We start from the raw sequence: 20299 nt of genomic DNA, 5'->3' as shown, positions 1-20299 counted from the left end.
GCCACCCAGGCACCCCAAGATTTAGAAATTTCCTAGAGGATATACAGACGCACATAAGTATTTACATACAAGACATGTTCACCTTTGCCTGACTTCAATTAACAAAAAACAAACTGGACATTTTCTGTTATCCTCTCCACCTATTGTTATTATATACTATTATATGCTATTATATATTATATACTGTTTAACCTGCCTAAAATACCTTCGTATCTTCTCTTCCTTACCTAACTTGGGCTTCTCCTTTAAGACATAGCTCATTTCTCACCTTCTCTAGGAAGCTTTTCCTGACATCCCAGACAAGATACAAGGTTCCTTCTCTGATGTCCCATAGAGATTTCTGCATATTTTTTTTTATCATTGTGCTTATCACATTACATTAAATCTATTAAAAGATTTTCTCTGTACCAAATCACAAAATCTTGAGGTATGCAAAAAACAGTTTTTGAATTGAACTAAAGTGAACTATATAACCAAATAGAGACTATAGGAGAGACAGTTTTGGGGAAGATGTGTAATCAGCTTAGATATGTTGAATTTGCAGTAGATGTAAAATATTCAGGGGGAAATTTCAAGAACCGTTTGGAAAATTGGCACATGGAAATTCACATTTGGAGATCAAGAAAGATGCTAGGACAAGAGAGATTACATGTGAGCTCTAGCTATTTATTTAGAAGTAGCACATTTTTTTTTTTTAATGTGAAAAGCTCCCCCACTTTCTTTTCTTTTTTTTTTTAAAGATTTCATTTATTTATTTGACAGAGAGAAATCACAAGTAGGCAGAGAGGCAGGCAGAGAGAGAGAGGGAAGCAGGCTCCCTGCTGAGCAGAGAGCCCGATGTGGGACTCAATCCCAGGACCCTGAGATCATGACCTGAGCCGAAGGCAGCGGCCTAACCCACTGAGCCACCCAGGCGCCCCAGAAGTAGCACATTTTTTAAAGGATGAGAATATTAAGGAAAAATGTAGGAAAAGAGAAAAGAAAGCAGCAGAAAGAACCTTAGGAAGTACCTGCATTTAACCATTTGAAGGAGCAGGCAGTGGGTTTGAAAGATATATGGAGAGGACAATGCTCAAATCACAGGTTGTAAAGATGAGTAATCTATACTATTATTTCTTGTTATTGTTTATGATTAGAGCTGTGGTTCTCAATGTGGGACAATTCTGTCCCTCAAAAAATATTTGACAATATCTGAAGACATTTTTTTTTTTGTCACAAGTAGGGGAGTAGAGATGGGGTGAGGGGAGAGATGCTATTAGAATATGGTAGGCAGGTGACAGAGATGCCACCTGTATTAATTTGCTAAGACTCCCCAACTCGCATACCACAGATTGGATGATCTAAAGAACACAAACTTATTTTCTCACAGCTCAGTAGGCTGGATGTCCAAGAACAAGATGCCTTCAAGGTTTGGTTCCTCCTGAGGTATCTCTCCTTGGCTTACAGATGGAGGTTTCTTGCTATGTACTCACTTGGCCTGTGTAGTCTGTGTGTACAAACCCTCATGTCTTTCTGGATGTCCTGATTCTGACCCAGGATATGGGTCAAAATGATTAAGGCCCACCTAAATGACCTTATGGCAATGTAATTAACACTTTGAAGTCTCTATCACCAAACACAGTCAGAATTCTAAGGGTTAGGGCTTGCACATATGGATTTAGAGAGAAAACTATTCATTTCACAACACTTTGCCTTCTAGATACCCTAGAATTGACATCCTTTTCACAAGCAAAATATATTCACCCCAACCTAACAGCCCAAATTATTTTTTTTAAGATTTATTTATTTGACAGACAGAGATCACAAGTAGGCAGAGAGGCAGGCAGAGGGGGTCAGGGGAAGCAGGCTCCCCACTGAGCAGAGAGCCCAATGCGGGGCTCGATCCCAGGACCCTGAGATTATGACCTGAGCCGAAGGCAGAGGCTTTAACCCACCGAGCCACCCAGGCGCCCCTCTTCCGGGATTTTTATGGTTTCAGTACACACACTTAGGTCTTTAATCCAATTTGAATTTAGTTTTGTGTATGATGAAGAAAGTAGTCCAGTTTCATTCTTTTTCATATAGCTGTCTGGTTTTCCCAACACCATTTGCTAAAGAGATAGTCTTTTTTCCAACAGGCAGTCTTTCCTGTTTTGTTGAAGATCAATTGACCATACAGTTGTATGTTCCTTTCTGGGTTTCCTATTCTGTTCCACTGATCTATATGTCTATTTTCCTGCCAGGATCATACTCTTTTGATGATTACAGCTTTGTTGGTTTTTGTTGTTGTTGTTAAAAAAGTTTATTTAATTATTTGAGAGAGACAGAGAGAAAGAGAACATAAGTAGGGTAGATGCAGAGAGAGAAGCAAACTCCCCACTAAGCAGAGAGCCTGGTGCAGTGGTTGATCCCAGACTCTGCGATCATGACCTGAGCCGAAGGCAGATGTTTAACTGACTGAACCACCCAGGTGCCTCATCACTATAGCCTTGTAATATAACTTGAAGTCCAGAATTCTGATATCTTCAGCTTTGCTCTTCTTTTTCAAGGTTGCTTTGCTATTCACAGTCTTTTGTGGTTCCATACACATTGTAGGAATATTTGTTCTAGTTCTGGTAAGAACGGTAGTTAGGTATTTTGATAGGGATTGCATTAAATGTGCAGATTGCTTTAGGCAGTATAGATATTTTAACAAGATTTTTTCTTCCGATTCATGAGCATGGGATATCTTTTCATTTCTTTGTGTCATCTATTTCATCAGTGTTTTATAGTTTTCAGAGTCTTTCACGTTTTTTAAGTTTAATTTTATTTTTTCAGTGTTCCAAGATTCATTATTTATGTAGCACACCCAGTGCTCAACGTAATACATGCTCTCCTTAAAACCCATCATTAGGCTTACCTAACCCTCCACCCCCTTCCCTTCAAAACCCTCAGTTTGTTTCTCAGAGTCCACAGTCTCTCACGTGGATGTCTCCCCTCCAATTTTCCCCAATTCACTTTTCCTTTCCTTCTCTTAATGTCTGCTGTGTTATTCCTTACGCTCCACAAGTAAGTGAAACCACATAATTCACTCTCTCTGCTTGACATATTTCACTCAGCATAATCTCCAGTCCCATCCATGTTGATACAAAAGTTGGGTATTCATCCTTTCTGGTGAAGGCATAATGTTCCATATTATTTATGGACCATATCTTCTTTATCAGTAATGTGGCTGGATACAAAATCAATACACAGAAGTCAGTTGTTTTATTATACACTAATAATGAAAATATAGAAAGGGAAATTAGGAATCAATTCCATTTACTATAGCACAAAGAACTAAGATTAAACCTAACCAAAGAGGTAAAGGATCTGTACTCAAGGAACTATAGACACTCATAAAAGAAACTGAAGAAAACACAAAAAGATGGAAAAGCATTCCATGCTCATCGATCAGAAGAATAAACATTGTTAAAATGTCGCTACTGCCTAGAGCAATCTATACTTCCAATGCCATCCTGATCAAAATTATGCTGGTATTTTTCAAAGTGCTGGAACAAACAATCTTAAAATTTTTATGGAATCAGATGAGACCCCGAACGGCTAAGGAAATGGTGAAAAAGAAATACAAAACTGGGAGCATCACATTGCCTGATTTCAAGCTTTATTACAAAGCTGTGATCACCAAGACAGCATGGTACTGGCACAAAAACAGACACATAGACCAGTGGACCAGAGTAGAGAGCCCAGATACGAACCCACAACTCTATGGTCAAATAATCTTTGACAAAACAGGAAAAAATATCCAGTGGAAAAAAAGGCAGTCTTTTCAATAAATGGTGCTGGGAAATTTGGACAACTATGTGTAGAAGAATGAAACTTGACCATTCTCTTACACCGTACACAAAGATAAACTCAAAATGGATAAAAGACCTCAACGTGAAGCAGGAATCTATCAAAATCTTGGAGGAGAACATAGGCAGTAACTTCGACATTGGCCACAGCAACTTCTTTCAAGACACTTCTCCAAAGGCAAAGGAAACAAAAGCGAAAATGAACTTTTGGGACTTCATCAAGATCAAAAGCTTCTGCACAGCAAAGGAGTCTTTCACTACTTTGATTAGGTTTACTCCTAGGTATTTTGTTGGTTTGGATACAACTAACTGTAAATGGAGTTGTTTTCTGTTTCTCTTCCTGCTGTGTCTTTGTTGGTGTATAGAAATGCAACAGATTTCTACATATCGATTTTGTATCCTGTGACTTTACTGAATTTGTATATCAGTTCTAGCAGTTTTTTGGTGGTGTCTTTCTGGTTTTCCACATATGGTATCACGCCATCTGCAAATAGTGAAAGTTTTACTTCTTCCTTGCCAATCTGGCTTCCTTTTATTTCTTTTTGTCTTACTGCTATAGCTAAGACTTCTAGTACTATGTAGAATAAAAGTGGTGAAGATGGACATCCCCCTTCATTCCTGGCCATAGAAAAAGCTCTCAGTTTTTCCCCAATAAGGATATTAGCAGTGGGTTCTTCATATATGGCCTTTATTATGTTGAGGTATGTTCCCTCTAAACATACGGTGTTGAGGACGTTTATCATGAATCGATGTTGTATTTTGCCAAATGCTTTTTCTGCATCTATTGAAATGGTCATAAGGTTCTTATCCTCTTATCTATCTCTCTGTTGATCAATTCATTTTTCATCCTATAAGAAGACATAATGTTATTAATGTAGAAACAATAAAGATTTGAAACGAAGCTGCAATTATTCTTTTGAAACACACACACAAAAAAATGTCCCTTAGTTTCAGATGGATACACTGTTAATTCTATAATACCATTTACAGTGTCATCCCTATTGTTCGTCAGGACTCAGATGCCTTTGCTTCTGACACTTTTGCTTGCGACATGACCAATTCTCTGTCCTTAACCTCTGCATACATTTCCTCAGCCTCTTCCTCCTCATTTTCCTCCAGTACAGTTGGAGTCTGTGTGTTCTCCTGCATGTCTGAGACAGCTTCACCTTCAACTTTGAATTTCTCATCAGCAGCTAGTTGTGCCAGCTGAGACAAATCCTTGATCTTGCCGTCCTCAAAAACTATGTAGGTATCTGAAGCTGGGCTCTTGCAGACATCTGGTTTTGTGGTGGGATATTCTTAGACTTCCGGATAGTGACTCTAGTGACTCCTTTAACCTGTCGTAGACCTATTTCCATAACTTCTTTTCACTCCGGTTCTGTTTTGCTTTACTGACTGGTTCTTTATCAATTTCAGCTGCTGCTGCCAGCTGGGCTTATGTGGTTGCCAGCATAGAATCTTGTTCCTCAAGTTTTGATTCATCAGCATTGGATTCCATTCCAGACCCAGTCTCAGTCTGGGGCTATGGTAACTCCTAATTTTTACCAGGGGTGGTTTCTGTGGGTTCAGCTGGCATTGTGTGCAGGAAACATGAAACCAAGATGGCAACAGTAAGGGAGCAAGAGAGAGTGTAGCCAGGATTATCCTTTCTTGCAGAGGGATTATCCTTTCTTTTATTAATGTGATTATCACATTGATTCATTTGTGAATATGGAACCACTCTTGAAACCCAATTATAAATCCCTCTTGATTGCAGTGAATAATTTTTTTTTAATATTTTGTTGGGATTGGTTTGTTAGTATTTTGTAGGGTAATGCTGATCTCCTGGAATGAAATGTGAAGTTTTCTTCCTTTTTCTATTTTTTTAGAATAGTTTGAGAAGAAAAGGTTTTAACTCTTTTCTAAATGTTTGGTAAAATTTGTCTGAAGCCGTCTGGTCCTGGACTTTTGTTTGTTGGGAGATTTTCTATTACTGCTGGTTATTGGTCTGTTCAAGTTTTCTAGTTCTTCCTATTTCAGTTTTGGTACATTTATGTTTCTAGGAATTTATCTATTTCTTTAAGGTTGTCCAATTTGTTGGTATATAGCTTTTCATAATAATCTCATAATTTTTTGTATTTCTCCTAATTCGTGATTTTATTTATTTGGGTTCCTTGTGTTTTCTTTTTGATAACTCTCAGTAGAGGTTTATCAATTTTATTATTTTTTTCGAAATATCAACTACTGGTTTCATTGATCTGTTCTTTTTTTTATTTTTTTAGTTGCAATAGCATTTATTTCTGCTGTAGTCTGTGTTATTTCCTTCTCTCTTCTGGCTTTAGGCTTTGTCATTCTTTTTCTAGCTTCTTTAGGTGTAAGGTTAGGTTTAAGGTTAGGTTGTTTAATCAAGATTCTTGTTGTTTCTTGAAGTAGGCCTGTATTGCTATATACTTCTCTCTTAGGGCCACTTTTTTTTTCCATCCCAAAGCTTTAGACCACTGTGTTTTCATTTTCATTTGCTTCCATGAACTTTTTTTTCTTATATTTCCTGGCTGACCATTCATTGCTTAGTAGCATATTATATAATCTCCATTATTTGTGGTCTTTTCAGAGTATTGGTTTTTTGGATTTTGTTTGCTATTCTGACTTTCTTATCTATTTGTACAATATATATTTCTTCATCCCCTTGCATTCAATCTGCAGATGTCTTTAGGTCTCAAATGTATCTCTAGAGGCAACATATAGGTAAGTCTGTTTTTTTACCCATTCTGACAACCTATGTCTTTTGGAGCATTTAGCCCATTTACAGTCACAGTACTATTGATAGATATGTACTTATTGCCATTTTATTACTTCATTTGTGGTTGTTTTTCAAGATTTTTCTCTGATTCTTTTTTCTGTTACTCCCTTTCTTGTTTTGTTGATTTTATTTAGTGATATATTTGGATTTCTTTCTCTTTATCCTTTGCATGTTTATTAGCGGTTTTTTATATATGATTACCATTAAGTTTGTATATAACTACTTCAGCAAATGGCAATCTATATTAAGTTGATGGTCATTTAAGTTTGAACTCATTCTTTTCTGCTCTCCTACCCACAAACAGTCACAAATTTTTAACCCATTCTAGCATCAATTCTAAGTTCCAAATCTTATCTAGTATCATGCAAGATATTATTCATTCTGAGGCAGAGATTTCTCTCCAGTTATGATCTTGTGAAAACAGACAAGTAATAGACTTCCAAAATATAATGGTGGACAAGCTAAGACAGATATTCTCATTCCAAAAGGCAGAAATAAGAAAGAAAAAGGGACCAGGGGTCTGAATCAAATCATTCCATTCAAATCGGATCCATTAGGTCATAAGGTTCAATAACTGATCACATTTTCAAATGTTTTACTTAAAAATCTCCTCAGCTAAATGTCCATTCACAAATTCTACCTTTCACATAACACTAAAACACAATTCAACTAAATCCTTTGCCACTTTCCTCCAATGTTTAATAACATGTTCCTCATTTCCATCTGAGATCTCACTAAAAACATCTTTAATGTCTACATTTCTACCAACAACTTCTTGAATGCTATCTAGACTCTTGCTAACATGCACTCCAAAAGTCTGCTAGCTTCTGCCTACCACCTAATTCCAAAACCACTTCTATAATTTTGGTTATTTATTATAGCAGCATTCCATTTCTCAGTACCAAATTCTGGATTTTTCAGGGTTCTCTAGAGAAATAGAATGAATTAGAGAGAGATGGAGAAAGAGAGAAAAAGAGAAAGAGGGAGAGAAAGTGAGATTTATTTAAAGGAATTGGCGCACACAACTTTGGAGGCTTGGTAAATCCAAAATATGATAGGGTAGGCTGGCAGGTTGGAGACTCAGGGAAAAGTTACAGTTCAAATCCAAATCCTTTCTTGTTAGGGAGAGGTCAGTATTTATTCTGTTATTCTGTTGAGGCCTCTACCTGATTGGATGAGATCCAACCCCAATGTGTTTTATTCAAAATCCACCAATTCAAATGTTATTTGCACACAGAAAAAGACATTCATGCCCCAGCTGAGGTGACACGTAAAATTCACCATCACATGGCCTCACCCTATAATGCATAAGGCATTTCGCCATAAGAAAAAATTATCTGGCCCAGAACATCATTAGCACTAAAGTTGAGAAAGCCTGGTCTCAATTTCTGGGAAGATTATAAGGACATTATAATGAGCATTATATAAATATAGCACCTGTAACAATAATATAAATAATAAAAAGGAAGGAAGGAAGAGAAGGGGGAGGGAAAGGAAAAGAGAGAAGAATTTAGACACCCTGAAGGTGAAAATGTGATATACTCTCTCTTTAAGCCACTCTCAGGTCCCACTAGAAGATCTTAGAGAATAGTGGGTAAACTCAATAAATATCACTGATTAACAGTAAGTGAGCCCTGAGTGTGACCACTAAGAGAGGTATATCACCAGTATGTTTTATTTAATTTCATAATATTTCATGGGAGAACTTTTTTCTTAGCCATAGGTTTACTATATACATTTCAAAGGTTAACAATTAAAATAACAGATTTGGCTTTTTTTTTTTTTTCCCTATCAGCCTCGATCACTTTAGAGTGCTTTGTTGATTGTTTGTTTGTTTCTGAGAGTCCTTTCTTCTCTTAAAGCACAAATAGGGATTTTTATTTGGAAATAAGAGTACTTTGGCCAAATACACTTAAATAATAATCAGACAGTCTATAGATTTAAAAATTAGTATTCCCACAAATAATAAATCAAAGAGATGCATCCTTAAAAGGGCTTAGTTTGAATTTTCTGAACGAAGAAAACTTAAAAAAAAGACAGTTCAAGCATGAATCATGGTGTTATTTATTAGGTTTTCTTCCATAAAATCATTGCTCTATATTTACTAAATTAAAAAGCCTATTTATTATTCTAAAAACTTATAGACTTGAATGTTTTAGTTTTGTATTATACAAAAATTTTGACAAAAATTTTGTTATAACTGTATCTGGTCATTTTTATTAGATATGAATTAATTACCTAAGACACCCAAATCCTTTCTTTAAAAAAATGCTATGTTGCATTCACTATATAGAATTTCACAATTTACTGTGATCGAAGCAGTAAGTGGAGCTGAGAGCATGATGAGTCCACAGAGGTTTCAATGAAGTAATCGATGAAGGACGAATGATAATTCCAAAAGAGCTGAAAGGCTATCTATGGTGCTTTATAGTTACAAATATGCTGTCAAAAACTGGATTCTCTTTTTTTCCTGAGTATTAAGCACTTGTTTCTAGGTATTTAACTCACCCCTTTTACTTTTTAGTTCATTAAGGTTCACTCACAGAGAAACCAAATGGTTGACTTTCTTGAGGGATTGTTAGCCATGCCTTCCTTAAGTCATCACTTCCTTATGAAATACAGCAATAATCCTCAAATTCTGCCTGGAGCCGTTCATATAATTAAAGAAAAATCTTAACTCAATGGACATTTCTCAGGCTGGTTGATGATGCCCAAATGGCTCTTCTTTGGTTGAGCAGTGTAAGGTGATCATAATGACAATTTTCACATTTTTTAAATTAAAATAAAGAAACTTGTACAATGGGTTTTGCTTTCCTTGCAAGTTTGAGTCAAGCGCTTTTAGTTAGAAGGAAGACATAAGAAAAGCTAATTGATTTGGATCTCTAGGTAAATCCTGATTGGTTATTAATGAATAAGGAAAGAAGATAGAGTAAATGTAGCCTACTGAAGGTCAAGTGATACTTGTTTAAACATCATTTGTAGCACTGGTTACGACCACTCAACTTAATCAACTACAAACCAGAGAAAAATTACCCTATCTCTGAAACACAATGAAATGCAAATATGCAAACATAACATGACATTGGCCAAACCCATGTTTCCCATTTGAAAGATTTCTTTTCTAGAAATGCTTGGCTTTATTTGTAAGATATTTAATGGCACAGTAGTCACATTATTCAAAGAAATATCAAGTCTAACTCCTAACAAAGTAGAAGTAGAATCTATACCTTTCTTTGAGTGGAACTATGAGGGTTCTTTTAATAAACTTTTTATTTTGGAGAAATTTTAGATTTACAGAAAAGTTGCAAAGATACTACAGAGAGTTCCTATCTACCTCTCATCTAGTTTCCCTTGTTAACATTTTACATTGCCACAGTCCATGATTCAAAACAAGAAATTGACGTTGGTACATACATTAGTTTCCTAAGGCTGCTGTAATAAACTATCACAAACCTGTAGCTTAAAACAACTCACACCTATTCTCCCACAGTTCTGGAGGCCAGAGAATAAGAAAAAGATATTCCCAGGACCGCACTTTCTCTGAAGACTCTGAGGGAGATTTCATTCCTTGCCTCTACCAGCTTATGGTGCTTGGTGGAATTTCTTGATTTGTGGTTCTAATCTCCACCGCCATCATCACATGACCACCTTCTCATCTCTGTGCTGATCTTGTAAGAAACATGTCATTGGATTTAACTCACCCAGATAGTCTAGAATGATCTTATCTGGAGATACTTAATTATACCTGCAAAGATACTTTTTCCAAGTAAGATAACATTCACAAATTCCAGGGATTAGGACATGGACATATATTTTGAGTGTGTAATCATTCAACCTATTGCAGATTATAATTAACTAAACTCCAGTTTTTGTGTCAATGTTATCTTTCTATTCCAGTACCAAATTGAGAGCATCACAACACATTTATTGCCATGTCTCCCACATTCCCTCTCATCTGTGACAGTTCCTAGCCTTAACTTCTTCTTCATGACCTGGAGAATCTTGCGATACTCTGGCCAGCTATTCCACAGAAAACCCCCAGTCTGGGTTTGCCTAATGCCTTTCACGTGATTAAACTGGTTTACAGATTTGGAGAAATTACAGGGATGAAATACTTTTATTGTCACATTCTATCAGGAATACATGATGTCCACATAACATTACTGCAGATGTAAACTTTCATCACTGGTTTAAGGTAATTTATGCTGGGTTTTCCCAGCCTGGCTGTGTGTGTGTGTGTGTGTGTGTTCCCTACTCTAATCTAAAGAATTGAGTCACTAATACCAGCCCATGGAGAGTGGGGAATGGATGTGGGAGATTGAAGCTGTACCTTCTGTAAAGTGAAATAGCTACATTTATTATTTGGAATTCTTCTATAACTTCTCCCTCATTTACTTATTCTTAATCATTTTAATATCAGTATAGACACATATATTTATATTTTGGGTTATGATTCAATACATTATCTATTTTGTCGTTTAAATTTTTCCAGCTTTGCCAATTGAGAGTTCTTTCAGATTGGCCCCTGTGTCTCTAGGACATGTCTGCATTTATTTATTTATTTATCTATTTATTTATATTTTCCTTCTCTTTTTTTTGAGTACTTTTTTACTTTCTGGTACTACAAGATGTCCCAGACTTATCTTGTTTTGGTGGTTTACTTTTCAAAGCCAAACAAAATATTAAATATTCAAGACTTTGGTTTTGCTTGTCTGGAATGATAAAGAGAACTCGCCTATTAATACCTCACAGAACCATAGTAAGTAAAGATAGTGGCACAGTTTCATAAAGTATTGATTAAACAAATAGCCAAGATAAAGAGTTATGTGAGATAGTTACTCTCCTTAAAAATAAAATGCTCATAGGGCACCTGGGTGGCTCAGTGGGTGAAGCCTCTGGCTTTGGCTCGGATCATGATCCCAGGGTCCTGGGATCGAACCCCACATCGGGCTCTCTGCTCAGCAGGGAGCCTGCTTTCCCCTCTCTCTGTGCCTGCCTCTCTGCCTACTTGTGATCTCTGTCTGTCAAACAAAATCTTTAAAAGAAATGTTCATGCCTCCAGCAGAAAACTAAGCAGTTACATTGAATTCTAGTAATAGAGTCAGCAACCTTTAGTTTCAGGACAACTTCAGCTGAGACTGTCAATTCCCTATTGGTACAAACCATGATTAGCTATAAGCTTGCAGCACCCTTCTCACTTGCTTTTAACCTTTGTCAGTGTTTGTAAATTTACAGATGCTGCTCTCTCATAAAAACTTCAGTTGAATAACATACCATTTTCATATAACAGTTTTGGCCCTTGAGACCCTAGAAAAGTTTACAGTGTAGATGTAAGTCACTTATCCCGGAAATGAAATGAAATGAAATGAAAGTGCCTATGGAAACCTACTGGTAGGTACATAAAATAAACAGTACTATGCAGAATTCTAACTTGTGTTTTTATTTATATTTTCCCTGGAAGAGGGAAGCAAAGAGAAATTTATCTGGTTATTGTTGGACTTTCTGCAAGCCAAGCTGTATTTACCTAGAACTACTTGGTCAACAACACACTAAAAAGGCTAGAATTAAGGCACTATAACAACAATAATTACTTCAATAATAGAAGACATTTATATACATATATAAAATATATAAATATATAGAGAGAATGAATATGTTTATTATGTCTATAATATACAATGTATATACATGCTTATTTCATCACCAAATAGTTCTGTCAGATGGGTAAGGAAACTATTCCATACATTATCTCTACTCTGGGAATAAGGACACCTGCAGTAAGACAGGTTGAATTTCTTGGTGCAATCATACTCCTTTACTTACAGAGCACAAGGATTCAGAAATGTCTTCTGAATCTTTTTGTATTAACAATACATGTACAGAAAATCACAAAGTATGTTATATATCTGAAATGTTCTTTCGTGTTCTTTTGGAACATATAAGGCTCTCATCTTTTTTTTTTTTTTTAGATTTTATTTATTTGAGAGACAGAGATTACAAGTAGGCAGAGAAGAAGAGAGAGAGAGAGGAGGAAGCAGGCTCCCTGTTGAGCAGAGAGCCCGATGTGGGGCTCGATCCCAGGACCCTGGGATCATGACCTGAGCCTAAGGCAGAGGATTTAACCCACTGAGCCACCCAGGCATCCCAAGGCTCTCATCCTTATGAGAAATTTATAACGAGCTAAAAAGTAGTTAACCTCCTGAATTCAAGCTGTGCTTAAAAACTCAATGTTCTTACAGCCTGATTAAACAGTTTTCCAAAATTCAGTCTGGCATATAAAAATATTCTAAATTCTTAAAATGTTATTTAAAGGAAATTGTGCGTGTATTAAAGTCAAGGTACAAAATATGTGTGCTACTTCCTCTAAAAGAAGGAATCCTTTCAATTCAGTACATTTTAACAAGATGTGCATTGTAAGAATATAAATGGAGAGACATGACATGATGTGTTCTTTTGTTTTTTGGCATGGAAATTTTTTAAATAGTGTATTTTTGCCTTGTTATTTCCACAAAAGCACTTAGCAACCTTTCATATTTTCAACATCATTTCTTGACAAGACAAAGAGAAGAGTAATCTGTGGGTGGCACTTCAAAATGATAATCAGAGGAGTGTCATAAAAAAGAACATCATGTCAGCTGTTAGAATGTTCCCCAACTATACTTCTTGAAGAGTCAGAATAAATGTCTTTGTGATTCCTTATCATATAGACTGAATTTACTTTTGATATCTAAAGGAAGTCACTAATTTTAAAGGAGAGGGCCTCACAACTAACATAGCAGGTTTAAAGGAGCAAAGGGAGGAGGAAATTATGTAGTCAACCTATTTAGGATTTTATTCCCTTTACTTGTCACATTAGCTTTCTTTTATTCTTCAAGACAAATGTGATCTAAAATATCACTGAACATGAATTGTGGATAACTCTGAAGAATTACTCTAATGTATTCTGATGCTTTCTTTTTATGTGCAGTAATGAAATCACCATCCCTAACACTTAATTAACGCTAAAACTGGCAATTATTCTATTTCTTCTCACCATCAGAATTTTGGTGAATGAAAAAAAAACCAGAATTTTGGTGAATGCTGATTCTCTAGATTTTCCAATTATAAAAGGAACAGCATGTAAATCTGACTCCATTCCTTCTTGTTTTTATGAAAAAGAAAAGATGTATTTATTTGAGAGAGAGTGAGAGTGAAGGAGTAGAGGGGTGTGGGAGGAATAGAATCTCAAGCAGACTCCCTGATGAGTACAGAGCCCTGTGCAAGACTCGATCTCACCACCCTGAGATCATGACCTGAGCTGAAATCAAGAGTCTGATCCTTGGGTGCCTGGGTTGCTCAGTGGGTTAAGCCTCTACCTTCAGCTCGGGTCATGATCTCAGGGTCCTGGGATCTGAGTCCAGCATCGGGCTCTCTGCTCAGCGGGAAGCCTGCTTCCTCTCTCTCTCTGCCTGCCTCTCTGCCTTCTTATGATCTCTCTCCCTCTCTGTCAAATAAATAAATATTAAAAAAGAAAAAAAAAGAGTCTGATGCTTATCTGACAGAGCCACCCAGGTGCTTCTGTTTCTTATACTTCTGCCATACACATAGCATTAAGTGCTGGCATTGTACAATATTCTGCTTCTTTTTATTTTTCACCTGAGTTTATATTTAAATGGGATTAAATAGGCAACATATAGTTGATATTTTTTATCCGTTCTGATAATCTTTTTATCACTGTAGTTAGACCATTCAGATTTGAAGTGATTACTGATATAATTGGACTAATAACGAAGCTTTTTGTAACTACTTTATTCCCTGCATTTGTGTTTTGTTCCTTTTTGCTTACCCTCTTTATTTTGTCTTCTCTCATTTTAATTGAGCATTTTACATGATAGTATTTTATCAACTCTCCCAGCATATCAATTATACCTTTATTTTATTGCTCATGGATTTATTATAATGTACGCTGTTAATTAAGCCGGTTTTATCTTCAAATAACACTATACCATTTCAAGTACTTTATAACAGAGTATTTCTAATAGTTCCCTTGTATCCCTTATGACACTGCTCTCTGCTATCGACTGAATTGTGTACCCACCCCCACACCCCTTGCACAAATCCATATGTTGAACCCCTCACATCCAATGTGATGGTATTTGGAGATAGGGCTTTTGCGTAGTAATTACATTTTGAAGGAATCATAGGGTGGGGTATGGTTTTATGATGGGAAGAGAAAGAAAAGAAAGGAAGAAGTGGAGCGCATTCTCTCTCTCTCAGCCATGTGAAGACACAGAAAGAAAACAGCCATCCAGACTCCAGGAAGAGGACCTTCACCAAGCCAATGGGCCACCACCCTTCTCTTAAACTTCCCAGCCCCCAGAACTGTAAGAACCACCCAATAGGTGGTATATCTTTATAGCAGACTAATACTTTACCATTTATTTCACTTAACCATATGCAATAATCACCTGGATACAGTATTGTTATTAGTATTATTTTAAGGACTATAACCCAATCCTCTACCTTTCTTAAGGTAGGTTCAAGTTTCTGACCCTCATTTTCCTCCTCCTAAAGAACTACTTACCATGTTTGTTTCAGAGCCTGTCTTTTGGCCATGAATACCCTCAGTATCTGGGTTTCTTCTAAGATTTTCTCTTTGTCTCCTGAAATTTGAATGATAACTCTGGGGATAGGTTTGTTTTTATGTTTATCCCTCTGGGTATGCTCTGAGCTAACCAGATTTGTGATTTGATATCTCTAATTTGGGGAAATTCTCAGCCATCATTGAATATTTCTTCTGCTCTCTTCTTTTTCCTCTCTCTGATAATCTAATTAATGTATGTTATATCTTTTGCAATTGTCCCACAACTCTTGAATGTTCTGGTTTACTATTATTATTATTATTATTCTCTTTGCATTTCAGTTGAGAATGCTTTCACTGACATATATTCAGCTCACTAATTTTTTCTTCAGGTGAGTTTTATTTACCAATAAGCCCATCAAAGGCATTCTTCATTTCTGTTACTATATTTTTGATTTCTTGAACTTTCTTTGATTATTTGAGTTTCCATTTCTTAGCTAACATTATTTCTCTATTGTGTTGACTTCCAAGCTTTTTATATATCAGGGGAAGCTATATTAGGAAGTCTCCTGATTAAGCATTAGAACATTTTCACTTGGTAATTTCCTCACTCAGAACAGTTTCCAGAATGTGCCATTCTCTTATCCAGGACCAAAGGAACACAGAACTAATATATTCTAAGAGCCAAGTGTTCTACCTTTAGGCAGCCTTAGCATTAAACAACTGAAGACAGATATTTAACCGTTCTCTTAAATCTAAAGGGAATTAGATTCATCAATCTTAAAAACTGATTTCAGCAATTAGTAATAGCCATTAATAGAAATCTGGACTACTGGCCTATCAAAATAAGCTAAATTATACTGCACATTATACTGTGCAATGGATTTTAAGGAACTTGATAGCTTAGACGTATTATAGCATCTATATAATATGTATGTGCATATTCTTCCCGTCAGTGATTTCAGATCCATTCTTCACCAGTCTCTATCCTCCCCTATGCCCTGGAAAATGGATCCATATAGACTAAATCAAAATTTCTCTTTGCCTTCTGGCTTCTGGTTGGATTCAACAAGGGACAGGACCTCAAATGGAGGGAGGGGAGTGAGTTTGAGGCATCATTTCCCCATCCCTCCATGTTCCCCTCTGAGTTCACAGTTCTTCCCAACTGCTGCCCTCTCCATGTGAATATCCCTTCTAGAATTTTCAACTTCCCTGCCTGCTGCTTACCCATGCCTATGTTAGAAAAGCCTGAATATTTATGTGCCTGACCCCTAGATCAATTTTCAGTACATAAGGCAGAAAAACACCCAACCTGTGATATACTGTGATGTGATCATGCTATTACCACACCCCCTTTTCTTTTGCCCACCTGTACGCCTGTACACATGGTACAATAATGCCTCATAATGAGGGTACTTAGCAAAGTATCAAGGTTCAGGAAATATGTCCAGGAAAAGATAGCCTGTAGGCTAGAAGCACAATTACAGCAGAAAACTGTAGTCTTGTTCGAAAGTATCTAATACAGTGCCTGGTTACGTGGTAAGCCAACAATAAGAATAGAGCTTTGATTAGCAAGGTCTACTTAGGTTAAAAACATAAAAAAGAGTAAAAAATTATACCTAAGAGAAACTTGGAGATACAATTACTTCTAAAATTTTGGAGACCCATTTCAGCCACCACAATTACCAAAGCAGAGTGCACTGTTTTCCTGTTGGACAGACACCACATACCATGACATCACGTATGACTAAATGGGGACAGGTGGAGCACCAAAAATACTGACAACAGTCAAAATCTGGGAGGCTCATCTCTCTTTTACAGAAGAGCAGACTGAGAAGGTGTCATGGAGAAGGGCATCATCAGTTGTGGAATCCTAAAATCAAGGCGAAAGCTTCATATTGGAGGGAGTGGTAAGTGATGGAAAGAGTCCAAGTAGTATGAAGAATGAAAAGCACCCATTAGAGGTCACAGCTAGAAGATCATTGTTGAACTTGGCAGGAGCAACAGCAGTAGATAATCACAGGCAAAAGCCAGACTGCAGTGCACTGAAGAGCAAAACTAATGTTTGTGTGCTTTTTCCCTCCAACTCCAGCCACAGTGGCCTTTATCAGCTTCTCAAACATGTCATGTTCCCTCTGGGTGAGGGCCTCAATGTTCTCTCCTTTCATATGGTTGATTCTCTCTTAAGTTCAGTTGTCTCGGATTTTACTTCCTCTGCAAGGTCTTCCATGAACAACACATGCCATCTATCATACTGGATCTTCTTGTTATAGTCCATGTCTGAATAATGAGTAATGTCTGCCTCCCATTGCCACACCTAGAAAAAGACCAGGACCATGTCTTGTTTTCCTGAGAAGGGTATTCCTAGCACCTAGTGACATTTCTATTATGTCATTTTTACTCAACTAGTAACTATTCCCCACATAAGACCAAAATCCATTGAATTTATTCATTCCCTTTGTTTCCCTGTGGTGTCTTGCATATGTAAGTGCTCAATAAATATGTTCCAGCAATCCATCACTAGTCAATTAAATTGAAAAAACAAAAACACAAGAAAACATACACTCAGAAAACCTAATAGAAAATATCTAGGCTGTATGGCATCTAGAATCTTCCCCAACACTATATGTTTGCTTTGTTCATTGTTGCATCGCTTTTGCCTAGAAAGATCCCTAGCACAGAATAAGTAAACAGCAGGTTGGTTTTTTTGTTGTTGTTGTTGAATTTATAAAGAAATAATTGAAAGAATTAAAAGTATGTGTTTGGTCCAGTTTGTAATCTTGAGTTTAGAAATTTACAAGGCAAATTTTAAAATAATAGAAAAAGCAACAGCTTCTAAGATGATTCTACATGGCAAGGAATTCTGGCTTTTACTATAACTTACACCATGAGAAAGATAACAAGGAGGTACCTTCATAAGTCAGGGTGTCATACTGAGGATCTTTTTAATAAGCTTCAATTCAAAAGGTTATTAATAAATGTAAGACTCACACATAATTACAGACACATATGAAAAAAATTCGGTATCACCTAAGACCCACTAAAGCCAGAATAAATGAAAAATATAAATACTAAAAATGAAGGAGAGAAGGATTTTAGGTTGAATATGGAACTACAGGAAATATGAAATAAGTAGATCTTAAGTGCACAGCATTAGCCACAAAGAAAACACACTATGTGTCCACACAAATGGCTAAAAGAATAGCAGGCATCAGTGAAGAAATGGATATCTATCTCTTAATTTTGCTGCTGGGAAGGTAAGAGGGTATGACCACTTTGGAAAACATTTGCAATTTTTTATAAAGTTATACATAACTTACATTATGACCCAATTCCACTCATACGTATTTATACAAGAAAAAATAAAACTTACATCTACAAAAAGACTTACATTTGAATGATCACAGCTGTTTTATTTATGATGGCCCCAGACTGAAAACAGCTCAAATATCCATCAATAGGTCAGCAGATAAACAAGCTATGGCCAACAATGGAATGCTTCTCAAAAGATAAAACAGAAATAGATTACGTATACATTCTACAACATAGATGAGCCTCAAAAATATTTAAGTGAAAGAAGCCAGGATAAAAGTTTCATACTATAAGATTACATTTATGTGAAGTTCTAGAATAGGCAAAACTAAACTATACTGAAATTAGATCAGGGATTGCCTGAGTTGGGTTATGGTCCAATCTATACCTTAAATTTATAAACTTACTTTTCATTGGGAAAGGACATAAGAAAATGTTTTGTAGTGATGGAAATGTTCTACATAGTTGTTCCATCTATATATACATTAGTCAAACTTCCTATATTTTTAAAACTAGTATATTTTAGTTTTATTGTATGTGGATTGTACCCCAATAAGTTTTATTAAAATTTTGAAATAATACATTAACAGAAAAAAAAATGAAATAGGAGTCTTCAGCTTCTGTTTTTCCATACTTACTGTTTTAAACATTAATAGTAAAGATTCAAGATCAAATGTGGTAAAAAGATTTTACAGTAATATCTGGTTCTTCTAAATTCAAGTTTTAAAACAGAAATTTATCCCATGTATTTTGGTCAAGATTCTTCACTGCCAAAATCAGAATCCATTCTGATAGATTAAATTGCACTATGGACTGAATTGTATACCCCCTAAATTCACATGTTGACGTGCTAACCCCAAATGTGACCATATTTGGAGACAGGCCTTTACAGAAATAAGATCATGAGAGCAGGGTCCTGATCCAATAGGACTGTCCTTCTAATAAGAGACACTAGACAGCTTGTTCCTCTCTGCCATGTGAGAGTGCAGAAAGAAGTCAGTCAATTGCAAGCCAGAAAAGAGTTCTCACCAGAAACTGTCCCTGTTGGACCCTGATCTTGGGCTTCTAGCCTTTGGAACTATGAGCAAATAGATTTCTGTTCCTCAAGCCACCTGGTCTATGGTTTTGTTATGGCAGCCAGAGCAAATTAACACAAATAGAAATTGTTTTATTATAGGATACTAGATGGCTTACAGAATCTCTGACACAGCCAGGAGACCAATTTTGGTCACCACTCAGGGATCTGATACTTGAACCTCTAACCAGAACATTCCAAAAGAACCAAGTATGTTCAACACACGGTTGTAAGAGTCAGCCATGTTTCCCCACATGGACACTGCCTCAGTTTCCTCCCTTGATTCCTCCAAGTCTCCCTGTCTGTCTGGCAGAGTGTAGGCCGGCCAGCCCATGCAATCTACTCCTCACTGTGCCCAGATCCATTGGTAAGAACTTTGAGCTGCTTTCAGGGGACTTTGAGGAGTTCTTCAAGAAAAAGTTGAAGAGGAAATAAAAATATTCTATAGCCAAAAAAGGCGACCAAAGAATCAAAGACCAGACTAGTGAGTTGGATGTTCCTTTCCAAATTTCAAAGAAGCTTGGGAAAGGACAATTCTTGAGCCTTTAGTAATAATCACTGAAAGCAACACAATTTTATTGTAAGCTAGCTTTCTCAGATTGGTACAACTGGCTGATCTCAGAAGAAAATTCAGAAGTCTTCTATATTATAACTTGCATAAGATTAAGAAATTTGAAACAGGTTCCCAAAAGAAAGTAATTAGTTGACTCATAACACCTCAAAAGGAAATTCCTAGGTATATGCCATTAGAAACATTTTAA

The 20299-nt window shown here is 36.4% G+C and overlaps 1 pseudogene; it reads right to left on the bottom strand.

The window, feature by feature from the left end:
- Positions 1 to 4605: 4605 nt before the first annotated feature.
- LOC132006428 (nascent polypeptide-associated complex subunit alpha-like) lies at positions 4606 to 5388 on the bottom strand (annotated as a pseudogene).
- Between the last annotated feature and the right edge of the window lie 14911 nt (positions 5389 to 20299).

Source organism: Mustela nigripes, chromosome 18 (genome assembly GCF_022355385.1).
Source record: "Mustela nigripes isolate SB6536 chromosome 18, MUSNIG.SB6536, whole genome shotgun sequence".
Classification (NCBI taxonomy): domain Eukaryota; kingdom Metazoa; phylum Chordata; class Mammalia; order Carnivora; family Mustelidae; genus Mustela; species Mustela nigripes.
This window is presented reverse-complemented; position numbering and strand designations above follow the sequence as displayed.